At 45.2% G+C, this 23,403-nt stretch overlaps 1 non-coding gene across 1 annotated transcript; it reads left to right on the top strand.

Moving 5' to 3' along the window:
- Nucleotides 1-22,443: 22,443 nt before the first annotated feature.
- trnag-ccc (transfer RNA glycine (anticodon CCC)) lies at nucleotides 22,444-22,514 on the top strand. The gene has a single exon. It is a non-coding gene; the product is annotated as a tRNA-Gly (tRNA).
- Nucleotides 22,515-23,403: the final 889 nt, after the last annotated feature.

Genomic DNA, 23,403 nt, shown 5'->3' with positions numbered 1-23,403 from the left:
GTGGAGGAAGATGCTCTATGATCTGGATGTTAGTGGAGGAAGATGCTCTATGATCTGGATGTTAGTGGAGGAAGATGCTCTATGATCTGGATGTTGGAGGAATTTGAAGAAAATTGATGAACTCATGAGGAGAATCAGGGCAACACCAGTTGAGATAAAATACAAACACCAAGACAGATTTTGCAGCGTATGGCGAACATCCAGGGATGCTGATGCTAATGCCGCCTGAATCTTTCATGTCGCTGTGAGGAGGGTGTTCGTTCTGGATTAATGATTAGTTCATTATCCAGTAAACAGAAGGTTGGTGAAATAGGAACTGTCTGGACCAAAACTATTTGGCTCACTGTTAGCAGGACAGAGTAAAACAATCATTATAAATTACTTCAAATATAGCAGAAAAGAAGAATGTTACAGATATGTCACCTATTCCACTGCATTATCACTTCTACGACATACATCATGTTACTGCTGAAACTCGTGGTGTGTTAGCAACACACTGCTTTATAGTGAAATACACCCATCGGCTTTTTGGATCAGAACACACGGATGGATCAAGACAGAGAAAATTATCCAGGCTTTGTTTGAGACTGGGTCTGAAAAGAGAACCGCAAGACGACTGTGAGAATCAGCGACGCTTCCTGGAAGAGAAATTAGTCTTTTTAATGTGTGGTTTATAAAGCTGCCTTGCTGTTTAAGTGCAATTTCAGTGTTTTACTGTGGAAGGTGTAATTTGTAACTTCCTGGGAGAGTATATTGTTGTTCCTGAAATGAAAATAATAACAATTAATCAGTTAAAATACTCAAAAATGGCTGATCGTTATCCATTCCAATGATTTGGAGTAAGTGCATGTGTTGTGTGCGGCTGTGTGGTTATTGCCCACTTAGCTTGTTCCAACCTGCAGTGAGCGAGGCTCAGCCAGACATTTCAGTTACACCTGATTTCACCAATAAATCACGCACTTTAACTGGGATGGGATTTAGATGAAATGAAAAAAACAAAAACCCTCATTCTATAGCGAAGGTGTTTATTTTGGCTGGGATATCAGAGCAAATTAAACATAATTTACATTCCCCGCTGAGCTTTGAATATGTATATCTTGACCTGAAAAACTAGACGCATGCACATGAATAAAACTGTAAATAGCTCCAGACAGTACAAACAAGACCTTGATTTGTCTCTTTGTTTGAGACAGAGTGCTGTGCAATATTGATCATTCAGGTCTGCTGAAAAGGAGTCAAGGCGTCTTATACATATTTATCACCAAAACAGCCCTTTAGAGCGCGGCGTCGTCTGCGAGTGTTTTTCCTTCAGCCACACAGCCGCCGATTGTTATGCATAGAGTGACACGACCTGCAGGCGTTGCTCAGATCCTTATCGGCGCGCTCTCATCTGATGGGAACGCATGCTCCGACAAAGGCCGGTCCTCCCAGATTCCGCTCATATCTGCTTTTTAACAATTCCATCAGTGGCGGATAAGCCGGCCGGCAATAAAGACGAAATGGCAATACATCGAGGGATCTGGGCGACGTCTGCACACAAGAATGACCGATAGCGCGGCGCTGTTTGATTCATCAAGGAGCAGTTGAAAAAATGATGAGGGAGAGATAACGCAGGCCAGCTCAGGTAGAGAAATGTCAGAGCGGCGGCTGCGACGGGTCACAAACCGCAAAATACATTTTCATGTTGATGCCTGATGCTTTTCTCCTTCTTTCCATCCTTTGATGTCACATATATGATATGTTACTGTCCATAAATGAAATATTCAGATGTCTTTGTATACATATATCTAGAGATACACACTGCAAATTTTCCAGTGTTGAATTAGCTCTGAAAGTGTTAAGAGTGGTCTCATATATACACTGTTGTAGAGTTAAATCTAAGTGTTAAAATATACACTTCAAAGTGTTCATTCTGAGAATTAACACTGTATAGAGTTAAATAGGAACACTGGTCAACAGAGAGGAATATTAATATAACTCCACAGAGTGTCAGCATTAGAAAATTAACACTGGTCAGTGTTGAGATGTTAACACTACAAAAGTGTATATATGAGACCACTCTTTAACACTTTCAGAGTTAATTCAACACTGGAAAATTTGCTGTGCACCATCAAGAGTCTTTGTGTCCCGTTCACTCGTTGCTTTGTCCAGTTTGACTGAGTTTTAACAGATGAAGCTCTTCATAAGAGGCAGAAGAGGGGAAATGTGATATAATGAAGCCAGACTCTTACCTCACGATAAAACCAATAAATGTAAATTTACTGTACGAGGAGACATAGGTCATATACAGTAATTAGCCTAAGGCTGACATTCCAAGCTGTGGCCTTTACTGCTCAATATAAGCTAGTTAAATAACTGCTGACCTTCCAACTTTATGTGGCCATTAATATCAGGGGGAAAAAGAAAATACCATCAGACTGCAGTGTGTAATTCTTATCCACTTGGGGCAGTAGAAACAACCACTGACATGTTATGTATATATAATCAAACCATAAAGCAGTAAATAGCATCATCTAGACACACGTCTGGCACTGTGGCGAAACTGAGATGGATGCTGGAGCTTCTCCGAGCCGACATACCGGCAGGTTTAATGGCTGACATGGGGCATGTTACCACCAGGCTAACAAGAGAGAGCAAGTCCTTCAAATGGTTCATCCTTTAAATTCAAATCTGGTCTTTGTCTATGTGTCGCCAAACGCACATCGAAGGTAAGATAAGATAATAAGCCTTATTAACCTCACAGTGGAGAAATGCAGCAGCCGTGACACAGATACCCTCATACTCAGAAACAAGAAGCTGTGCAGGTGGAGGAGATGTCGCCGAGGTCCGCCGGCAGAGTGTGAGAGGAGCAGCTCAGGACCGCCGTACTGCAGACAGCTGTGTCAGACACACAGTCCCGCCCCAGTGAGGCATGATGGGAGTGCTAGCTCCACCCCTGCATGCTCCAAGCTGCCTGTGACGAAACCACCAGAGGGATTAAAGAACATGGTCCTCCCAGGCTCCCTGGCTGCAGGTCTTCAAGTGGACAGAGGACTTTTACCACCAAACTCTTCCTCTCTTAACTGTGGCTTTGGTGATTACACAGTTTAATACACATTAAATAAATGATACATCGCCTTTGAAGTCCAAAAAAAAACCCTTTTTTTCATGAAATAGTTGAATATTGAATGGACCCTTGGCACCATGCTCACTGGACAGACTTCATTTGTGTCAGATTGTCCGTTTACTGTACTGGACCAAACAAAAACTTTCCCATCACTGTTGTTAGTGCATGAGCGACCCCATTCAATCACACACGGTCCGTCACTTCATTCACTCTGTCCACTTTATTTACATGCCTCACATCGTCAAACGAGTCGTCTGGGGCTGCTTTACAACGGAGAAGTCAGACTGTGCATCAAAACTGATGCATCTGAGGGAATTTGTGTTCTCATACATCAGTGACGTGGAAAGGACCAGCTGGCTTTTAACTAGCGAAACCTGAGAGAGAAGTACCAGCAGAAAGAAAGAAACGCTGACAGCAGGCAGGTGGAGGGCCGCAAACCGAAGATCAGACACAGCAGAAAGCCGGAACAGTACATCCAAAACCACGTGCAAGAAAACAATATCACAAAGTGACCAAAGGCGCCTTTCTGCTGAACACCCCTCCTATTCTTTTTCTATATTGTTAGATCTCACCTCCAGCTGTGATAGATGTGGTGCAATCAGAGTTCTCTTAGACTCAAAAGTCGTTTCAAAGAAAACTTAATGGAATGAGAGAACAACAACAGCTTTCAGACACTGATCAAATAAATAATCACTTATTTCAGAACCAGAGCGCCTCTTAGTCCAACAACTGATCAAGATATGTGGAAACAGATAGACAGCAGCATGAAGAACCTTGATGAGAAACCACAATGGAGGGCTGAGCTTCTGCTTCTTTCTCTTCAGGGCCTAGGACAGCTTTGTCAAAGGCGTTGTCACTCTTTCTATCAGGGTTAAGCTTCAACAGAAGTTCAGAGTTATTAAAGGAACATAACCTTAGGGACTGAACAGGGACTGAACAGAAAACAAACTGTAGTGTTTCCCACAGCAACTGTACTAATGACCAAACGGTTCATGTTGGAAACGTATTTATATTTTGCTCCAAACTCAGAAAGCATTCTGTTAATTCAAAGACATATTTCTTTTACAGGTGACCTTCTGCTGCATTGTGTGAAGTGGATCCTGTGAAAAGGCCCATCTTCAGTACAAAACTAAGACCACTTTCAGGATAACACCACAGCGTATGGATCAGAGCAGTCCCAGACAAACATGTTGAGACGGTGAATTATGTTCAAACTGTGGTAACTTAGGTGGCAATGAGAGAAAAAACAGCTCCACAACAATCTCATTAGGGTTCCGTGAAAATGGCCATTCTGCACTAAGAGTGACACTTTAACAAATTTCCATGGACATGAAGGCCTCATTAATGGAATATTAAAGGCTTTCAGCCACACACAACAAGCACCTGTTCCAGAACACTCCGTACTCCGGTGAACGGGGAGAAATGCAGCTTTCCTGAAATGCTGCTAATGCACCTGCACACCGCGAGCGTGGTAAACGTGAAACACCGTCGTGTAAACGGGGAGTATAAGACGGCATCGCCGATGCCTCTGGCACATGCATACCTGAACAGGATGCTCCACACTGCTCACCTTCATCCATTCGTCCGCTGAGAACGCCAGCACGATGGTGTTCCTGCGTATCGACGTACGTTGTGGCAGCTGTCACCTCTAAATCTGTGAAGAAGCACTGTGCACACATTTGATGAAAATCACAAACTTCATGTCAAACCCTGAGCACAGTGCAACAACAATAAGATCTGTGAAAGACATTCAAACCTTAGAGAATTTCTTCTCCTATGCTCAACCTGAAACCACTATTTGTTCCAGTCAAGCAATAAAAAGATTGTTTTGTTGCTTCTTTTTTATATTATTGATTTCGCTGTTTCTTTCAGTTTCATATGTTACACCAGAGTCGATTGGAGGGCTGAGAGCTCCTCTGACCTGCTGATGTTCCTCTGCCCATGTGAGGCTGTGTAAATGTGTGTCGCTGTGTGTAAGTGTCTGTCTCGGAGAGAGCTGGCTAGTGTTTCCTGCTGCTGCCCGCCGGTGAACTGCACCACGCGCTCGCTTTTGACTCCTTCACAGTGGCAGCCTCTTCTCCCCGGCTGCTCGATGCCCCGGCGCTATGCGAGGCGCGTCGTGAGTGACGGGCCGCTCCCTGCGGAGTCCAGGGAGGGTAATTGGCATTCAGGATCATTTGGATGATAGGGAGGGTGGCAATTCCACGGACGCCGCTCCCCCGCCTTTTATCCTGCGCCACAAAGTTCCCCAAGACCTATTCCACATTTGCAGAGAGAGAGAGAGGGAGAGAGAGAGAGAGGGAGAGGGAGAGCCTACTTTGCATGCAGTGAGTTGGCAGTAGCATCCCCGAGGGAGACATTGTCGGTGAGGGGGAAACAGCTTTCTATGCATGAGGAGAAATCTCCTTCAGGTTTGTGTTGCAGCGACCCCCCCCCCCCCCCCCCCCCCTCCTCCCTCCTCCAACTCACTTTTGAAACCCCCACGCCCATGTCTGTGGGGATTTATGACCTGTCACCTCGTGGGGAGGGGAGGCGGCAGCAGCGACAGTGTTTCCACGTCACTCCGGCGAGCGGCGAAGCACTCGAGCGGCACGGCGGCGAGAGGAATTAACAGAGTGGAGACAGAAGGGGAGGGGCGGGGGGGGTGGACTCGGTTGTTATGATAGCTACGGCACCTAAGCTGCATCCCCAAGCGGACCTTTCAATCCACACTCAGAAAATCTGACAGGAGCACTCAGCCTCCATCAACATATCATTTGCTGGGCTGTCAAGTGGCATGTGGTATTTAAAGAAAGAAAAGATAACACAAGTGGCAATCACCCAAAATGCCACGACGGAGAGATCGGCGGAGTGACGTGCTCACGGGCGGCTACCCGCTACATTCCTCAGCGGACTTTTGATGGAGGGCATTAACCTGTAGATTTCTGCCAGCTCCTATAAATTACCCGGGCGTACCTGTGCCCCTGAGGTAGATCATTAGTGTGCTTGATAGGTGTAATAACGCCGCCTGGTGCATTGCCATTCCGCCGTCGTACGGTCCAGACTAAAGAGCTCTGCGCGCAGAGAGAATTGAATTATGCCCTCTGTCATACAGTTACCGTGAATTTAATGCATACCGAGTCGAGAATCAATAATTTGTCAAAAGCTGCTGATGCATTTTTGTCACCTCTGCCAGGATGAAATTATATGGTGGTATTGAACACAGGAGACGCAGCCGGTTCTTCTGAAGATTGCAAACCTGCCTCTCAAAGAATATCATTATATCGCATGAAATACAGCAGGATTTAATCCTTTATAAATTCCTCCGGATTTACTTCAGAGAAACCTCTTTTTATCCATAATCTGCAGTCTGACTCTGTGACACTCTGTAATGTAGTGCTGGCAGCTGGTGGAAACCCACACCACACATGGACAGATTACAACTAATATTAACATCAAGCAGGAAAACTTCAGCAGTTATTTGTCTGAGAGCTGGTGCTCTGTGCCGACAGCCGCAACAGATCAGCTCATTAAATACGATCGGCTGTGCACGTCGCCGCCTCTTTTCAACACCAAACTAAAGCCCCGTTTGCAATGATTCCAAGTGAGAATGCAAACACTTCCGTTGAGTTTTGGGGTTCTGTTTACGTGACAACAGCGCTGGGAGCCGCTGAAAATGTAACTTTTTGGAAAAGCTGGGGCTCCATGTTCCCCATTGTTTATGTTTAGAGTGTATTTTTCTCTGCAGCATGTGTGTGTGGTTTTATTACTAACACACCAACTTGTGGCGTATCACACTAACTACATCATGCTCAGCATTTCTGCTGTTTCCATGTAAACAAGAAGCTTTTCCAGCAGCATGGACTGCTTCCTGAAGAGGACGATAAAGTTAACCTTAACTAAACAGCAGCAGTGTGTGTGTGTGTGTGTGTGTGTGTGTGTGTGTGTGTGTGTGTGTGTGTGTGTGTGTGTGTGTGTGTGTGCGTGAATCAGTTTCCCAGACATCTATAAGCTTCTATCCACTCAGGAGAAAACCTGGCTGTTCTACTGAAGCGAATCTCAGTTTCCATTGAGTCATTTAATCAGATTTTCTGTCATTGTTACATTAATACACTGAACCAGCAGGTCAACAGTGGTAAGTGCATGTGCTTAAAGAAACACACACACACACACACAAACACACAAGCTTGGATAATACTTGCAGCAGTCTCATGTTTTCCCAAGGTGACTTGAAACATATCTGATGGGAGCAATACAAAAAAAAAATCCAAACAAACAAAACAATACATTCACTTAAGGTTAATGGGTGTTTTAATGATTTTGTTTTTCACTGACTGTTCATTTAAATGTGTGAGCAGAATGTTCTTGGGCAGGTGTGAGGAATGTTTTATGTGTTTAATCAGGAGGCGTGCATCCACGGGTTGCATCAATAACACGTTCGTAAACAACGAATCAGGAGCTGAAGCGTGACGTTTGATATGTGGCTGCATGCAAACAAATCACATTCAATTTGTTCGTTTTCATGCTACAAATTGGAAGTCTGATACAGTTTCTCCATATTTCAGCGGCATATCTGCAGGTCGTGGGTGGAAGCTGAGGTCTCTGTGTCACGAGGTCAATCAGGACAGAATTCACCCTCATGGTGCTTTACATTAGTTCATAATACTCGATTTTACTGTATTTTGCACCAGATGGTTTCAGTAAAACTGGCTTTACATTTAGATCGTTGTCATTTTTGGTAATAATTGACCTTTGGCTGAGCCATGCCGTCCTCAGTTACTGTTGCTGACTGGAATAACTCGGACTAACAATCACAACTGACTGCAGATTTGTATCTGGGCGAGCCCTTTATGATGCCTTCCATGACGTTCGATGCAGCATCTGTAAAAGTGAGGTATCTGGCTCTGGAAGTCAACATGGCTTCATCTGCTTGTCCTTTTGCCGTTATGGCATATTTCATTAGGTTAGCTGCTGGTAAAATGGATGTGAAAGTCAGCAAACGCCTTACTCACCTCCGGCTGCACTTCTTTCACACTCTTAATGGCATTTTAATCCCAGTGGCTCTGGATGACCCAGACGTTCTGATGTCTGCTGCTTCTGTCTGAGCCTCTTTTACATTCTTTACTTTGTCTTGTCAGGTCAGGATGCAGGTGAAGCTGAAAAACTGAGCTCTGAAGCGGTTGTATGTCTTTTATGATGCTTCGAGGGTAGAGGTAGCAGTAGAGGTAAAGGTTTGTCACGTGTTGGCGTGTCTAGTGGTCTCAGTGATGCTCGTTCTGCCGCTTGGTCAGTGCAGGTGGCGTTTAAAAAAAAACAACAGATCAATGCCATTGTCAATAATCTCCTGAAATTAGACAGAGATCAGTTCATTTATTGGATTAGAAGTCTTTGGAGGGTGAACCTCAAAAAAAGTGAACCCGAGCCGAGAGGCGGACTGAATCATCCCCACAGCATGTTGGGAAATCGAGTTACTGGGTAGGACTTCTTTCTCTGAGGAACTTTGTCACCTATAACAAACAAGTCATTCCTTACTTTGGGTTTCACATACCTACTGAATGCTTCTGGTACTCATCTGTAACGTGTTGGAAGAAAGAGAAAAAAAATCCAAGTTAATTGCCATGGCCTGGGTATCATCGTAGTTGTTGAAGCAGAGCATAATACCTCAGAGATCAGAAGCTGGATTCATTTTTCATTCATGAGTCATGGTCTGATATGCAGAGTTCTGGTTCTGACACATGTGCAAAATAAAAATGTTACCTGAGTGATGAGAAGCCATCTGCAGAGCTGGATGTTGGTACCAAGCTGTTTAAATGGTTTCAATGGCAGCAGAGAACAAGCTGAGAGAAAAAATACTGTTGTGTTAACAAAAGCCGCAAAGCAGGAAATCTGTGTGAGCAAAATGAAATCCAGGAAACATCTGACAAATTCAGCAAAGTTTGATTTTAAGCCTCGTTTATGTACACAGTAAGAACTGCGGAGAGCCTGTTTGGTGCACAGCTGTTCTACTGAATGGCTGAAATGCAGAAACCTTGGCGTTGTCTTTGCTCATGGATCTTTAAGACTGGCGGCCTCCGTAATGAGAGCAGGACTGCAGTCTAATGTCAGCCGGTCCCTTTAGCTGAACTCGATGGTAACAATCATGTGTTCATTCTACAGCTTGAACGTGCGGCTGCCTGGCAGCTCGCATTGTAATCAGTCTGCTTGGATTTTGTGGGCATGTTTGTCATGTGATACGGTAACATGAGATTTGTTGGAGCTTCTTGAGTTTGCTATTTTGCTCATGTGATAGAAGTGTAATATTAAAGGAAGCGTCAGCCTGTGCGACTCTCCAGATAAGCAGGGAAAGATTTGTCTGTCAGTTGTCAGTCACAGGTGCGAGCAGAGCTGTCACCATGCTAACATTTGGACTAACCGGAGAACCCGGAGATTCACTGACTGTCACTTCAGGCTGTTTTGTTGTTGTTGGTTTTGGTCGCCCTTAAAGAGAAGTCACATTTAAAATCTTGTAAATCTCACTGCCACACCAATTCCTGAGTTAAAAGTTTGTTTGAACCCATCTTGGGTTTGTGCTAAGCATGCTAATTATTTCTTCAAAAGCCTGAATGTGCGATAGGGAGCTGCTGAAAAAGAAATGCTACAAGTGCCGAGGAGCAACAACACAAGAGGAGGGATGAAAAGAGAAGTAAGAAGAGGTGGAGGAGGAGGAGAGGGAGCGGGGAGTGGAGGAGAGGGAGATATGACTCAGGCGGGGGTGGTGGAGCGAACGTGCAGTATTTCTTGAAGAGATGAATTCTCATCTGGGCTCCAGAGAAGCAGGAGTGGGGAAGGTTACTCCAGCGCCGGAGGAAGATGGAGGGAGGGGGGCCGACAGTGGAGCAGCCATCGGGTTAGCCACGGGGAAGGGGCAGTCTGGGCGGAGGGGGCGGAGGAGGTTTGTCCCGGAGGTAGAGGGGAGCGCTAAAAACCAGCAGCGGGGCTTCACATCCAATATGAGCAGCCATAGGTGCGGCGCCGGCGGAGGCCAGAAGGGGCTGACACCACAGATTCTGGAGAGCTTGAAGAAAACCTGGGCTGAAGTGTTGTGAACAAGCTAACGGGGTGAGAAGACCGGAGCCAAAACCAATCTCTCATTCAGAGCCGCGGCTTTTCTTACAGCTCAGGCTCACGCAATTTTGTGAAACAAAGCCTTTTGAGAAAGGCTTTCTTTGTCGCTGTGAAACTCCAAGCTAAATGCCCCGGTTTGGTCCAGAATTGAGAAATGTGTTCCTGCACCATTAATTACATCATGAGGCGGTTACCTGAGCTGTCCCAAACATGTCCGCCACAAAAACTAGAAGCGGTCCTTTAATTGTTGGTTCCTCTTTCCACGGACTTCCCAAAGTTCAGTTGTTCATAACCATGAATAATGAATTGAAGTTACAGTAACAAGGGCTTCATGTCAGCCACATTACTACAGAGTCAGAGTTTAGTTTGCATTTCAGTTCACCTGAGCTTCTTCCAACATGTGTTCTCTGGCAGACACATTTCACTGTGGTGCAGATTCAAAGTGATGAAAATGTCGATATTTTCACAAAACCAACAATTACTGTGGAAAATGAATACATGACTCAACATAAGTCCAATTTTAATGAAACGTTCTGGTGGTAAATCCACTGAAGCGTCCAAAAATCTTCTCCTGTAGCTGTTTTCATTCTGCGTGTTTCTCCAAACCTCCCCTGACAGCATGGCGTTGATGGTAGCATGAAGGGTCACAGTAAGCATGAAGCTTTCACGGCAGCATCACTGACAACTCTGCTCAGCCGTCACTGTATTGTGTCTTCTGCTCTGAAGAATTACTTTTTTTTAAATCGATATTTTTAGGGAATCTTTGTTTATTTCTACATTGAAACCTCTTGCTGGCTGGTTTTGGCCTGTGGCCCTTATGTTTGACACCCCTACTATCTGTTAGCATTTGTAGCTAACTCTGCTGTTTCCAAATGCCTCTGCTGGTTAGGCTCCTGATGTACCAACTGTCTTTCTCTTCCTCTTGACATTTTAGCAGAGTGTCTGTCTTACTTTTGTCATTTTCATGAACACTAAAGAATCTCTAAACATCATTTGGAAGAGTCCTTGTTATCCTGTTGCTCTATTTAACCTCAACCGCACCAAAACTACATCTGGATGTCATCAGGAAACACTGCCGGAGGACCACAGATCAGATCCGTGTGAAAGAAAGTCCTTTCTCTGTGTTTATCACTGATTTCAGACTGGAGGACTTGTCAACCTCCCCTGATAACTTAACGGACCAGTTCTCACTTGGCAGTTAAATCTGAAAGGTTGTGAGATAATTAGTCTGAGAAAACAAGCGGAGAAAGTACAGCGAGTGTGACTTTTCCGTGAATTAGAGGAAAGTTCTACCTCATCAGGCTTTCTACATCTACCACAATACAGCGAGCAGACAGGAAGCATCGCTCCTTTGTTCAGCTGCTAGAAAGTGGAAGGCATTATGCAAATTATGACAAGAGGTGATAACTAGATTATGTTTTGCCTTAAAAGGGTCACACGCCCAAAATGCTTCCTAATTCTGGCTTAATGGAAAGTTAGAAACCTCTGACCCATGATTACTGGCTTTGTTAGGACTTTTAATGATACACAACTCGCTAATATTTGCAGTTGACTTGAACGTTTGGTGAAGAGTCATCTCACGCTGTGGTTTGGTCTCTTGACTGTCGTCACCTTCATCTTCATCGCTGTCGGGGACTTCCCATGGGTAGTTTGCATGTTCTCTCAGTTTTCTCATGGTGCTCTGACTTTCTTGCACACTCCCTACTAATTCGATCATTTGGGTTGTTCTGAACTTCCTGGAATCAGTTCCTGCTCCAGAAACCTTAAAGTAAATAAAGTGGGTGAAGAAGATGGATAGACTGTTGTATGGAAAGGTGGAAAATGCATGAAAACTTTAGTAAGAGAACTTACTTTTAAAGGATCACTGATTTAATGGCAATATTTATGCTTTATTACCAACTCTGATGAGAGTTTTTAATGATTCCTGACCTGCAGACGAAGCGCCGGTGCCCGAGTTTTCATGAGGCGAGAGCAGTCTTGAGTCTTCATGTTTGCTTTTGGAAGAAGCGATCAGACGACCGCACTTTAGGTGATGGAGGAACGATGCGCTGCAGTCTTGATGGCAATTTGAACAACGGACAGTGACAGGTGCAGCAACACAAACGAGACGGCTGTGATCTCGCTCTGTGCCGCGTCTCGGGATCTTAATGTCCACGCTCATAACGGAGAGTGAACCATCGCCGGTCCACTTTGCCACAGCGGCTTAATGTCTCTCACCGGCTGACCTCATCAGCCCTGCGAAGCAATCAGGGCGTCTGCGGAGGGGCCATGAATATCTCCCACCTGCATTTCAGCAGAAAGCCATCGACGGCGGGGCTGAGCGAGGACACATCTTCCGCTCCATTGGCCAGTGTGGACAGAATGATGGAAGCCACCAGAACCAACGATCCTCTTTCTCTTCGGCCTCAGTGTCTGGCTGGCAGCTGGTCAATCGCCTGTGACTTTGCAATATACAATTGAACTCTCCCTTCACATGCCATGACACCCCCCTTTTCGTGAGATTAGACTCCGGATGACCCGTCAAAAGAGGCCGGTTCGAACATATTGACTCGCATGCATATGCAGCAGCTCGGCTCTCAGCCGGAGGAGGCGAGGACTCGCCGGAGCAGAGAAAGAGTGCTCCGGCTCCTGGGTTGGGTGGGGCGGGGGGGCTGCTGCAGCGGGGACCATCGACGGAGAAGGACATGATGCGACAAGCTCTTCTTTTCAGCGGCGACTCGCTCCAGGAAACCTGGTCCGCTCCCTCTCAGAGATAATGCATGCGTCTTTGGAGATGTGGCTGTAAATGGACATGCACACACACCTACACACCTCTACACACACAAATTCAAGGCGTCCAGCAGTGCGGCAGAGATGGATTTACCCCCCATTTGGCAAAACAATACTCTCACATACGTGACAGCGACAGGGCAGAAATCCTTTAAGTTGCGAAGGCTTATCAGCCGTAAGCCCTTCCTCTGCCTGATAGCGCCGCCTGAGCTTCATCTTTCAGCATTCTCCAAAGTCTGATGGGTCTTTTTGCATCTCTATTCCTCTCAGACGCATTCACACACCAAAAACTGTCTTTTTATTCAAAGGTAGTTCATCTCCACAGAGCGCGGTTATTCTTGTACAAAGGCCCGCAGCACCTGAGAGTCCTCTGTTATCAGCCCCCCCACACCTCTTTCATTTCAACACAAACACGCACACACACACCAAAACGCAGCCACTGGTGGAACCGTGCACAGATTCATGAATGTTCTGCATCGGATTTCAAGTTTGCTTTAACCTCTGAATTCGGCTCTTTTTGAAATTAAGCCTCAGCTGAGCGGAAGGAGCTAATTTTGGAGGTTGAATGTCCCCGCCTACTTTTCCCTGAGCCTCCGACTCACTGTTGAAACGCTTTCTGACTCATGTTTAGCTATTTTTATTTCTATTTTTTTTTTTTATTCCTAATTCTTTCATCCAATTTCCTCTCAGACACAGAAGACGTAAAAGAGTGGGAAGAAGACTGACACGTTGTGGATAGCTTGAGAAGTGTGTCAGCGAGTGTCATTCGGAGACGTCATGTGAATACTGAGCAGCAGTCCGACTGCGTTTGATGAGCAAACACAAAAAAACTGTCACATCCTACATCTTGTTAAATAGTGCCTCTGATTAGAGCTGCGTTTTCACTTCCTTTACAGAGAAAACCCTGGAAATGAGTGACAGGCTTCCTGGAAGCGGCTCGTGACGGCGCCGTGGCGGGAAACGGAGGGACTGCCGGCAGCCGGCGAGCCAGAGGCGCCTGGTCAGGGTGACCGGCGAGGCGAGGCAGAGGTCCGAGCTGTGACTGCCGGGTCCTTCTGGGACCGACCCCGGGGCACGAAGTGACACGGAGCCCGAGCGGAGAAAGAATGGTCCAGGTGTGACCTCCGACCTCCGGGGAAGTTTTAACTAGAACAGCGCGCTCAGATGTGACACTTTATCTTAATTTAAACCCCGGTTGTCTCGGCAGCTGTGGCCCGCACGCTGACTCCTGTACCAAGGTGGCAGGGCAAAAAATGCTACTTCCCAGAAACTCCTCCAAGGTAGCGAGAGAAACAAGGTTACAGGATTTAAAGTGCTGCTGAAAGTGACTAAAACACCGGAGCACAATACGCTGGAATTATTCAACACTATGAACTATTTATATCAGCTGCTGTGGTGGTAGGACCTTGTATCTCAAGCCTCTCTGTTTTGTTTGGTATTTCCTGTATAAAGACGATCAGACACTGCAGTCTGTGTGTCCACGTTAAATGTGCATGAACTCTGACTCATTTTAGAGTGTGAGACAATGATGCTGAGCTGTGTGTCTTAATTTCATATTCAGTTATATTTCTATTGCACCAAAATAACAAAGTCATCTCAAGGCACTGAGAAAGAAACACGATTCCACACGAGCAGGTAGAGGAGGCAGAGGACGGAAGAAACAAGAAGAACCAGACTGAGAGGAGACTTCCTGTCGTTCCTGTTGAGGTGATAGAAGGAGGGAAAAGGATCGGGGGGGGGGGTCAGTGAAGTTAGGTGTTAAAGTCGTTCATGTCTGATGAAGCGGTAAGTTAATCACGTCGAGGCTAGAGAGGTGAGCAAAGTGGAGCATAAATACTGAAATGAGAGGGGGACTTGAGCAAAATATCACATCTGAAGCTGAAAATTTGTCATTTTATTGTAAAGTGCATTTTTCAAAGTGATTACATTTCCTCAATGAAACTAAATATCTCAGCGAGATGTACATGATCCCAGACAAGCACTATTTCCTGTTTGGAAACGTTCTATTAGAAACTCATCTCTACTGTTCCTGCTGTTGCTGTGTAAATGGATACCATTGCAGTGAAATGTTTTTTGAGTGAAAATGAATGTAAAATTACAAAAATGATATATATTTTTTCTTCTGTATTTCTATTTGATTCATTTTGATCTAAGTTAGATAAATCCGTGTGTGAGATGGGTGAATGGAGCTCCGTAGAAGCTGTTCCTCCTCTGTAAACCACATGAACAGTCAGACCTCAGAGTGTGGGGCTTTAATTGTATGTTTCATTAGCATGCATGAAGAATTCCAATGAAACATTTTTTTTTATTTTCCAGCTCAGTACATTCACAGGAAAATAAAAAATCAGAAACATGTTAAGAATACTGTGATTTCACATCCCTTCAGCTTTGGGCGCTGTCTTCCCTGTTTTGCATTTGATCTGAATCAGCCTGGGACTTGCTTGTGCCGCCTGGCTGTTGGCAGGGAACAACAGAGTTAAATGTTCTGCTGCTCGCCGCACCGCGAGCTGCGCTTTGCAAATGTATTCACATCAAAAGTAGGCTATACCTGGAAGCTTCCTCTGATTAATATGTCATCAACTCGCATCTTGTATGCACATAAATCTCTTGATAATTTCCGTGCGACAACTGCGGGATGATATGGAAAGCAAACACAACAAAGCGCGAGGCCTCCGCTCGCTGAGTCTGGCTCCAAAACTGTGAAGAATTTTCACTAAATCTTTGGCAATTCTCTGCTTTTCCCAAACATGAAAGGATCGTTTCCCCCCGTCGTCCAAGATGTTAGGAAATAGCAGAATTATGTTTGTGACTAATTAAAGGAAATTGAATCGAGTGAAGTTATTTCTCCAAGGATATAGCTTAAGCATTTGTCTGATGACAAACACCCGAGAAATCCTCTGACACTGTGAAGGATCACAGGAGGGAGGAATTAATTCTCTGCTTTCGTAAAATCAAAGTGCTAAATATCTGCATGCTATTGTCGTAAAACCGTTAGGAGTTATTACATTTACACTTATTGTTAAGATAATTCCCTTTAAAGAGCAGCATTGGAAAGGAGGCTCGGCAGGAAGCACACAAACAAAGCCAGCTCCGCTGCCTCTGCTTTTCTTCTGACTTCTGCTAATGTCAGCTCCATGTCATCCATGTTTTGATATTATTATTTGCACAAGCACGCCGAGAAGGATCGATCCCGAGGTCACCGCTGGATACATCTGCTGCGCTTCTGCCATCTTTACAGCATTTGATGTAAAATGAGAATGCAAATGACATCCAGTATGTTTATTTATCCACCATCTTCCTCGCCCATTCCATTTACGGGCTGTGCTTTCTGGGTCATATCAGTGTGGAAACTCATGGTACGCACCAAGTGAAGGAACGTCTCTGTTTGAAAATATATTCCTGCTTCCTCTCTAGGTCTGCTCTGTTGTTCCAGTCTTATGTGAATATATGAGTTGGCCTGTGTCAGAATTGATGAGAATCTTTGCTCTTATACTTATTCAAAGTACGTATATGAGCAAAAAAAATTGTCATTACATATCGGTGTGTTTTTACATAAACTACTGTATGTAGAACATTATGGCCACTAACAGGCCAAATCATTGTCTTCATCGTGGTCCTGGGCAGTGCGTGGAACATATTAAGCAACAAATACGGATTTGGTCCAAAAACTTGATGTGTCAGAAAATAAACAATTAAAAATAGCAATTACTGAAGAAAGTCTGACGAGAACCAAGACCCCCTGACCAGAGTGCCTCCAGAACTATGAGTCTTATGGGGTGCAGGAAGAAAAAGGCTGACCTGTGCATGATTTTGTGATGCTGTATATTGAGCAGTATTTGATAAAACGCAGTTCGTCACAGTTCTTTGGGGATATATGTCAGTAGCAATGGTGCACAGTATCAGGCAGGTAGTGATATTGTTACAGCTGTTCTGAGTGTGGCGTGTATTATGACTGTTTTGGGCTCACGTGATCAGTTTGTCACACCTATCATCAGATCGAAACTCTGACTTCAGTGTGTTGTAAAAGACAACAAGTCAAAAGAATCAAACCGCAGTCCTGTGAGGGAAGACTTCACCTCTGAGTCTGGTTCTGCAGAAAGTCTCCTCTGAGTCTGGTTCTACCAGTTCATGTTTTGGTTTCTCTCTGTCAAAGTGTCTTGAGATGACTTTGTTGTATTTGGTGCTTTAGAAATAAAGATGAATGAATCATAAAAGCTTTTTCTACATAAATCCTTTTTATGTCTTTGAACGTAAAAATTAGGAATGTCCTTCCTGTCCTCAGAGGTTTGTTCATGTTCTTCATCTGACAAGTACAAAGCCCCCATAAAGGAAATAAAAAGCAGACATGATGCACCTCCGATGCTGCACTCGTGGTGAAATACACTCCTGTTGTTCACGGGTGCATAAAACTTTATTGTCCATCTGATCTCCGGGACACAGTGGGAGCTCTGCTTGACTTGCTGCATCTTGTCTGGACCAGTGGGTAATGAGTGATATCCTCCTGCCTCCCCCTGCCCTCGCCCCGCTCCCTGCTGACTTGACCGGAGCCAAGCGGCCGCCTGGGCCTCCCCCTCGCACGACAAACAGCCCACCGACAGCCCCGGCCAAATGGGTCTAATTCTAGGTGACACATTTAGCGCATGATTTAGCTCGCAGACGTACAGCTGTGTCCCCGACACTCAAGACAAGATCGTTGGGGCGTCTCATGAGCATAATTAACCCCTTCATTATGGAAATAAGCGAAAACATTCTGAATAACTGTGGCATGCTGGATTGGCGGGCTGGATTAAAGCAGATGTGGCGGCGTACTTGGCTGACTTTGGACTGTCCATCGCGCCCGAGCCAGAAATGACGTCATTTGGCAGTCTGGGACCTTGAAACCAGCAGCAGAAATGAGACAGAACTTTTCAAGGGGAAGGAAACAGATATGGTTCCCCCACAGGACTGCTGCTACCCACTTCCTCTAGCTGGGCTCATCTCGTCTTCACTGTTGAACCATCAGTATCAAAAAAGACAGTTTATGTCTCAGACGGAATCTTTCATCCTCTTTGTAGAGGAGGAAAAGACATTATTAGGACATAATCTGTGAAGTACACAGCTTAGAGAAATATAAATGTTATTTTTAGGCATCTACAACAAGTAGGGACAACTCGACTATAGTGTGCACATAAAGTCCTCAAAGTCACCTTGGATTCTAGTGGTGCATCAAAGTTTAATGTTAAAAAGGTACTTACACAGAAGTCCAGGATCGGGTGTGAAGCTCAGTCTAAAGGTGACAGGCTCTTCCTCTCAGCTTTAAAGCCACTGGATCACGGCCAGTGAATCTTTGTTGCTGAGTCAGTGTAAAGTTTTCTTTTTTAAATGAAGTGATTATCGAAGTGTCTTAAACGTAGCTTAAGCAACTACCTGCCGGACCCTGCAGGGATGAAGGCGGTGGAGCCAGACAATGTCAAAATAATCATAGCATGAAGCCCGAAGAAAAAAGAGATTCATTTTGAAACTACTCTGGAAAATGTGACTCTGCGCTGTCAGTCTCATTATGTACACTGTTGTAGCTCCGGTAGAAACAAGTGTCTGATAAAAGTGAAACCAGAAGCATTGAGCAGAAAGAAAGACCCCCGGAGAAACAACTCATTCAAGGCATGACTGCAGCTGGTTCAGATGAGTCAACTGTACTCAAGGTGAGGCATGGTGAGAGAGGAGTCATGATTTGTGACTGCACTGCCGTCTCAAGGCTCCGGGCACTTGCTTTTACCGGAGGCAAAACCAATTCCCAAGTTTATCAAGGTATTTTACAGGATGAAGTGTGTACGGCTGTCCGCCTGCCAAAGCGCCAGCAGAAAATGGGTGAAGCAGCAGGACAATGACCCCAAACATCAAACTAAATCTTCTGCAGAATGGCTTCAGACAATGAAAATCCTCCTTTTGGAGCGTCCCAGTCAGAAGCCAGACCTCTGCACGACAGAATGACCTCCGGAGTCATCCACACTGAGACCACGGCGGAGCCAAGGCACATTGCTATGGAGGAACTGTCCGGAATTTCTCGTGAGCTCGAGGAGCTTGTTGGAGGTGAAAACAATCCCACTGTTCACTTAGTTTTACCACTTTCAGCACAGGATGGGAATCACTGGGAATGATTGACTCCTGACTCCAAAGGGCTCACATGGAGTTTAACCCTCGTCTTTACACTGAACGTGTGTGATTCAGAGGCTTCTGCAGGAACATGAGACTTACGTACACCGGAGCACTGTGATTCACACCGCCTGCGGTGTCTCCGCACTCAAGCCGGAGGAGGTTGCCAGATCTGTCGTTATCCCCCGTAGACAATTTGAAACCCGTTTTACTCAACAGAAAGCAGCCCAAACCGCCGTCTTGGATGAAAATGCACGTTAAAACCGTATATGTATGATAAAAAACTCGTCATAAACACATAATTATTTCATCAACCCGTCCGACGTGCTCAAAAAAGACGCTTGATTTGGAACAAACCCGCCCAATCTGGCAACACGGAGCTGCTCCGGTCACAGAGCTGTTTTGAGCCATTTTGGTGTCATTTGGCTTCTCAGCAGTGACGAAGTACAAAACCCGTTCATTCTTCTAATGCGTATGATGACTACATGACGTTTTTGATCTGAATTCTACCAGAAGAAGTAAAAAATAGAATATTAAGGCAAAAACACGACACACATTTTATTTTGAAGTCTGACTGCATGGTGTTTAAATAACAACAGAAATCGGTTGTCCTCAAGATTGTTTTCCTTGTAGCCCACAGATTACCTCAACTAAAGGTTTTAAATGCTCTGTCTGAGCTTTAAATTTTTCAAGATGGCGGCCTGCAGCGAGCGGCTTCACTTCAATAGACTTCATCGAACTACTTCACTTAATTTCTTCAGTCTTTTCAAAATACTCCACAAGGTTTCTTCACAGTCATCCCCGAACCCACTTTCTGAAAGCAAAAGGCTGCTGTGCAAAGTGTAGCAGGCCTGGCTTTTACCCAAGAACTCATCGGCACATGGACGTGGTAAAGTGTGGTATCGAACCATCATCCTTGAAATTGGAGAATCGATACAATTAAGCCACTGCCGCCCTACAACTGATGTGCCTTCAGACAAGAAAAAGGAAGATCTCCTATACAGCATGCTGAATTTCTTCTCCTGGAGGGTCTGGCTCTTGTTTTCAGGTGATAAACTGAGAATCACGACAAACAGGAGCATTCAAATGAGGGTTTAACCTGCATCGTTAAGTGACTGGATGGAACAACGAGTCTTGAAAATGTGATATAATGAAGTTAAACTAGTTTGTGGAAAGAGCTAGAAGAGTCTTGCAGCAAAAAAAAAAAAAATATTTGGGCTAAAAAAAGAAAAAGAAAAACAAGACAATATCTGAAAGGATCTGTCACAAAGTCAAAAGTGTGGGAGAACTACAAGGTTGTTGGTCACTTTTCTGCTTGTGCACTGGGATCTAAACTGTCGTTGCTTGTTGACATCAGTACTACAGAGTTGGGCGTTAAACTCTAACAACTGTTAACTATTTGAGCTCCAAGCTCCAGGAGCATGTATTTATGAACTGAAGGGTCGTTAATCTGCAGTGTAGTTATGCTGCACATAATCTACCAAATGTTGACACCAAAAGGCCCTGAGAGGTGATTCCCAGCTGGAGGGTCTATAGTGCATGTCATTCCACACCTCCCTCCCGTCTCATTTTCTGTCTGTCTCCAGAGTTACTGCCAGAAACAGTCATAAAACACCCTTTGAGAAAATTGCAGGACTTCATTACATGGTGAAATATGATGTAGCTGTTGCTAGCTTCCATCCAAACTAAGCCGTTGTACTTTGAAATAAAGAGAAGCTCTACAGTGTTCAGAAACTTGTGGCTGCCTGGCAGTCAAACTGTCTCAGTTTTAAAAATTTATTATTCAAGTGCACGTGTATATGCATTGTGTGCTCTCATAGCCGGATCAAGTTCAGTGCTCAGTATGTAGGTCAAAACACAAGAGCATTTTATTTGGTCGCAGTAATTCTTGGCATGATAGAAGCCTTTTGGTCTACAGCAGTGACACAAGGGACCCTGGCCTAAAGCATGAATGTATATTTGATCATGTTTTTTCTGACTACAGCTCTCGCCTTGTGCCAAACGTGTTATACAGCCACCACTCTTACAGCCGCAACACTTTAAAAGATTTAGCTGTGAGAGAAAGAGGATTAATTGCTTTGAAAATGCCCTAAATCAAGAGCAGATTCTGCGTCTTGAGGGTTTCGTCCAAACACAATGTGCAGTCTGATGCAACACTCTGGCTGCCTTTTGTCACCAGGCTGAAGCCACATTTTCTTACACATACATCAAGAAGCCACAGCATTTATTCATAAAACTGGGTAAGTCTTCCTTCTGCTGGGGAAGTAGCCCAGTTGTTGTTGTTGTCTCATGACATGTAACATGGGATGAGACATGAAATGGGAGCTGTGGGGGCTCGAGGAGCTCACATGGATATGTGAAAGGGATGGTCGTCCGGGCGCCACGCTAATCTGTCACCTCTAAAGAACTGGGCTTCTGTGGAGTGAGAAGAGTGAGAAGCTCTCTTTAAAGAAACAGACTTTATGGTTGACAGCCTCACTCTTCAGGAACATGACCATGTTGGTGCAACGCAACCAAGTCCAACCCTGATCCACAGAGCCCGGACTGAGCTGGACCTCCGAGGCACGCTGTGGCATCCGGCACCAAAGATTTACCAGCAGATCCTTTCTACTGTGAGACCAGCCACCCATCCATCCACGCACCCATCCATCCATCCATCCATCCACCCATCCATCCATCCATCCATCCATCCACCCATCCATCCATCCATCCATCCATCCATCCATACACCCACCCATCCATCCACCCACCCACCCATCCATCCATCCATCCATCCATCCACCCACCCATCCATCCATCCACCCATCCATCCATCCATCCATCCATGCACCCATCCATCCACGCACCCATCCATCCACCCACCCACCCACCCATCCATCCATCCATCCATCCTTCATCCACCCACCCATCCATCCACCCATCCAGCCACCCATCCACCCATCCATCCATCCATCCATCCATCCAGCCACCCATCCATCCATCCATCAACCCACCCATCCATTCACCCATCCATTCATCCATCCATCCATCCATCCACCCATCCATTCATCCATCCATCCATCCATCCATGCATCCATCCATCCATCCATCGATCCTTTCATCTATCCACCCATCTTCTATCCTTCCATCCATCCTTCTGTTCATCCACTCATCCATTGTGTTGTTGTGCGCGGGGTCAATCATGGAGTCTGGAGTGAATCTGACTAAGGTTGAGGACAGGATACACCCGGACAGGTCTCCAGTCCATCACAGGACAAACACACAGAGACAAACACACACACACACTCACACCTAGGAATAAGTTAGGGTCACCACGTCGCCTCACATGCATGCTTTTTAGCATGTTTTCAACAGCACTGCTGGTGTAGTGGCATCATGCAAGACTCCCATTCTTGTGATCTGGGTTCAATTCCCAGGCAGTGCATGAAATGGGTTCCCTCATTGCTAATGTTCAGTGTATTGCAGTGGTTTATATGCAGAAAGCACCTACGAGTGGACCAACATTCAATCTGCTTGTTTCTCAAACCATGTCAATGGGGCCAAACCCTGTGTTTCCAACAGATGCAATGCAAATTTTGGGTGGCTGTGGTTCAGTGAGGAGAGCGATTGTCCTACAATTGGGCGGTTGTGAGTTTGATTCCTGTCTACCCCTATCTGCATGTTGAAGTGTCCTTGGGCAAGACAACGAACCCTGAATTGCCTCCAAGCATTGTACGTCGTTTTGGACAAAAGCATCTGCTAAATAAGGTTGTAGAATTTTAGGAGGAAACTGATGTATGTGGAGGAAATACACTCAAACAAGGGGCGAATATGCAAACTCCACTCAGAAAGGTCTGGCAGCTATTTGAACTGGAATCTTCTGGCTGGCCTTCCCTAGACCAGGAACACCCTGCAACAGCAGCAGACCCAGAGACTGGCTCAGTTGGGACTCAGAATATTTACTGATGCTTTGTTTTTAAACCTACATTAAGGAACTTTTCAACCTTAATAAAACATTTTATTATCTTTTGTGATGATACATCGACTTACAGCTAGTTGAATGACCCTCTGTCACGGGCTGAGGGCGTCAGTATTGCTTTCACTTGGACTGAGCAGCTGTGAGGAGGGTGGTAGGAACCCTGCTCACTAAAAAACTCCAAATGTGCGGACTGCTTTATGGCATGCGTCACATCATGATAGAACATTGTTTAGCCACCATTAGATTCATTACCTCGTCGCTATCCGTCCTTCACACAGCCACTGGAAACAAATGAAGGTGAGTTCAGTCCGACAGCACGCCACCGGGAGCAGCATTTTACCATGCCACGTGCTAG

Source organism: Salarias fasciatus, chromosome 1 (genome assembly GCF_902148845.1).
Source record: "Salarias fasciatus chromosome 1, fSalaFa1.1, whole genome shotgun sequence".
NCBI classification, from domain to species: Eukaryota; Metazoa; Chordata; class Actinopteri; order Blenniiformes; family Blenniidae; genus Salarias; species Salarias fasciatus.
The sequence above is the reverse complement of the archived record's forward strand: the minus strand, read 5'-3'. Positions and strand labels throughout refer to the sequence as shown.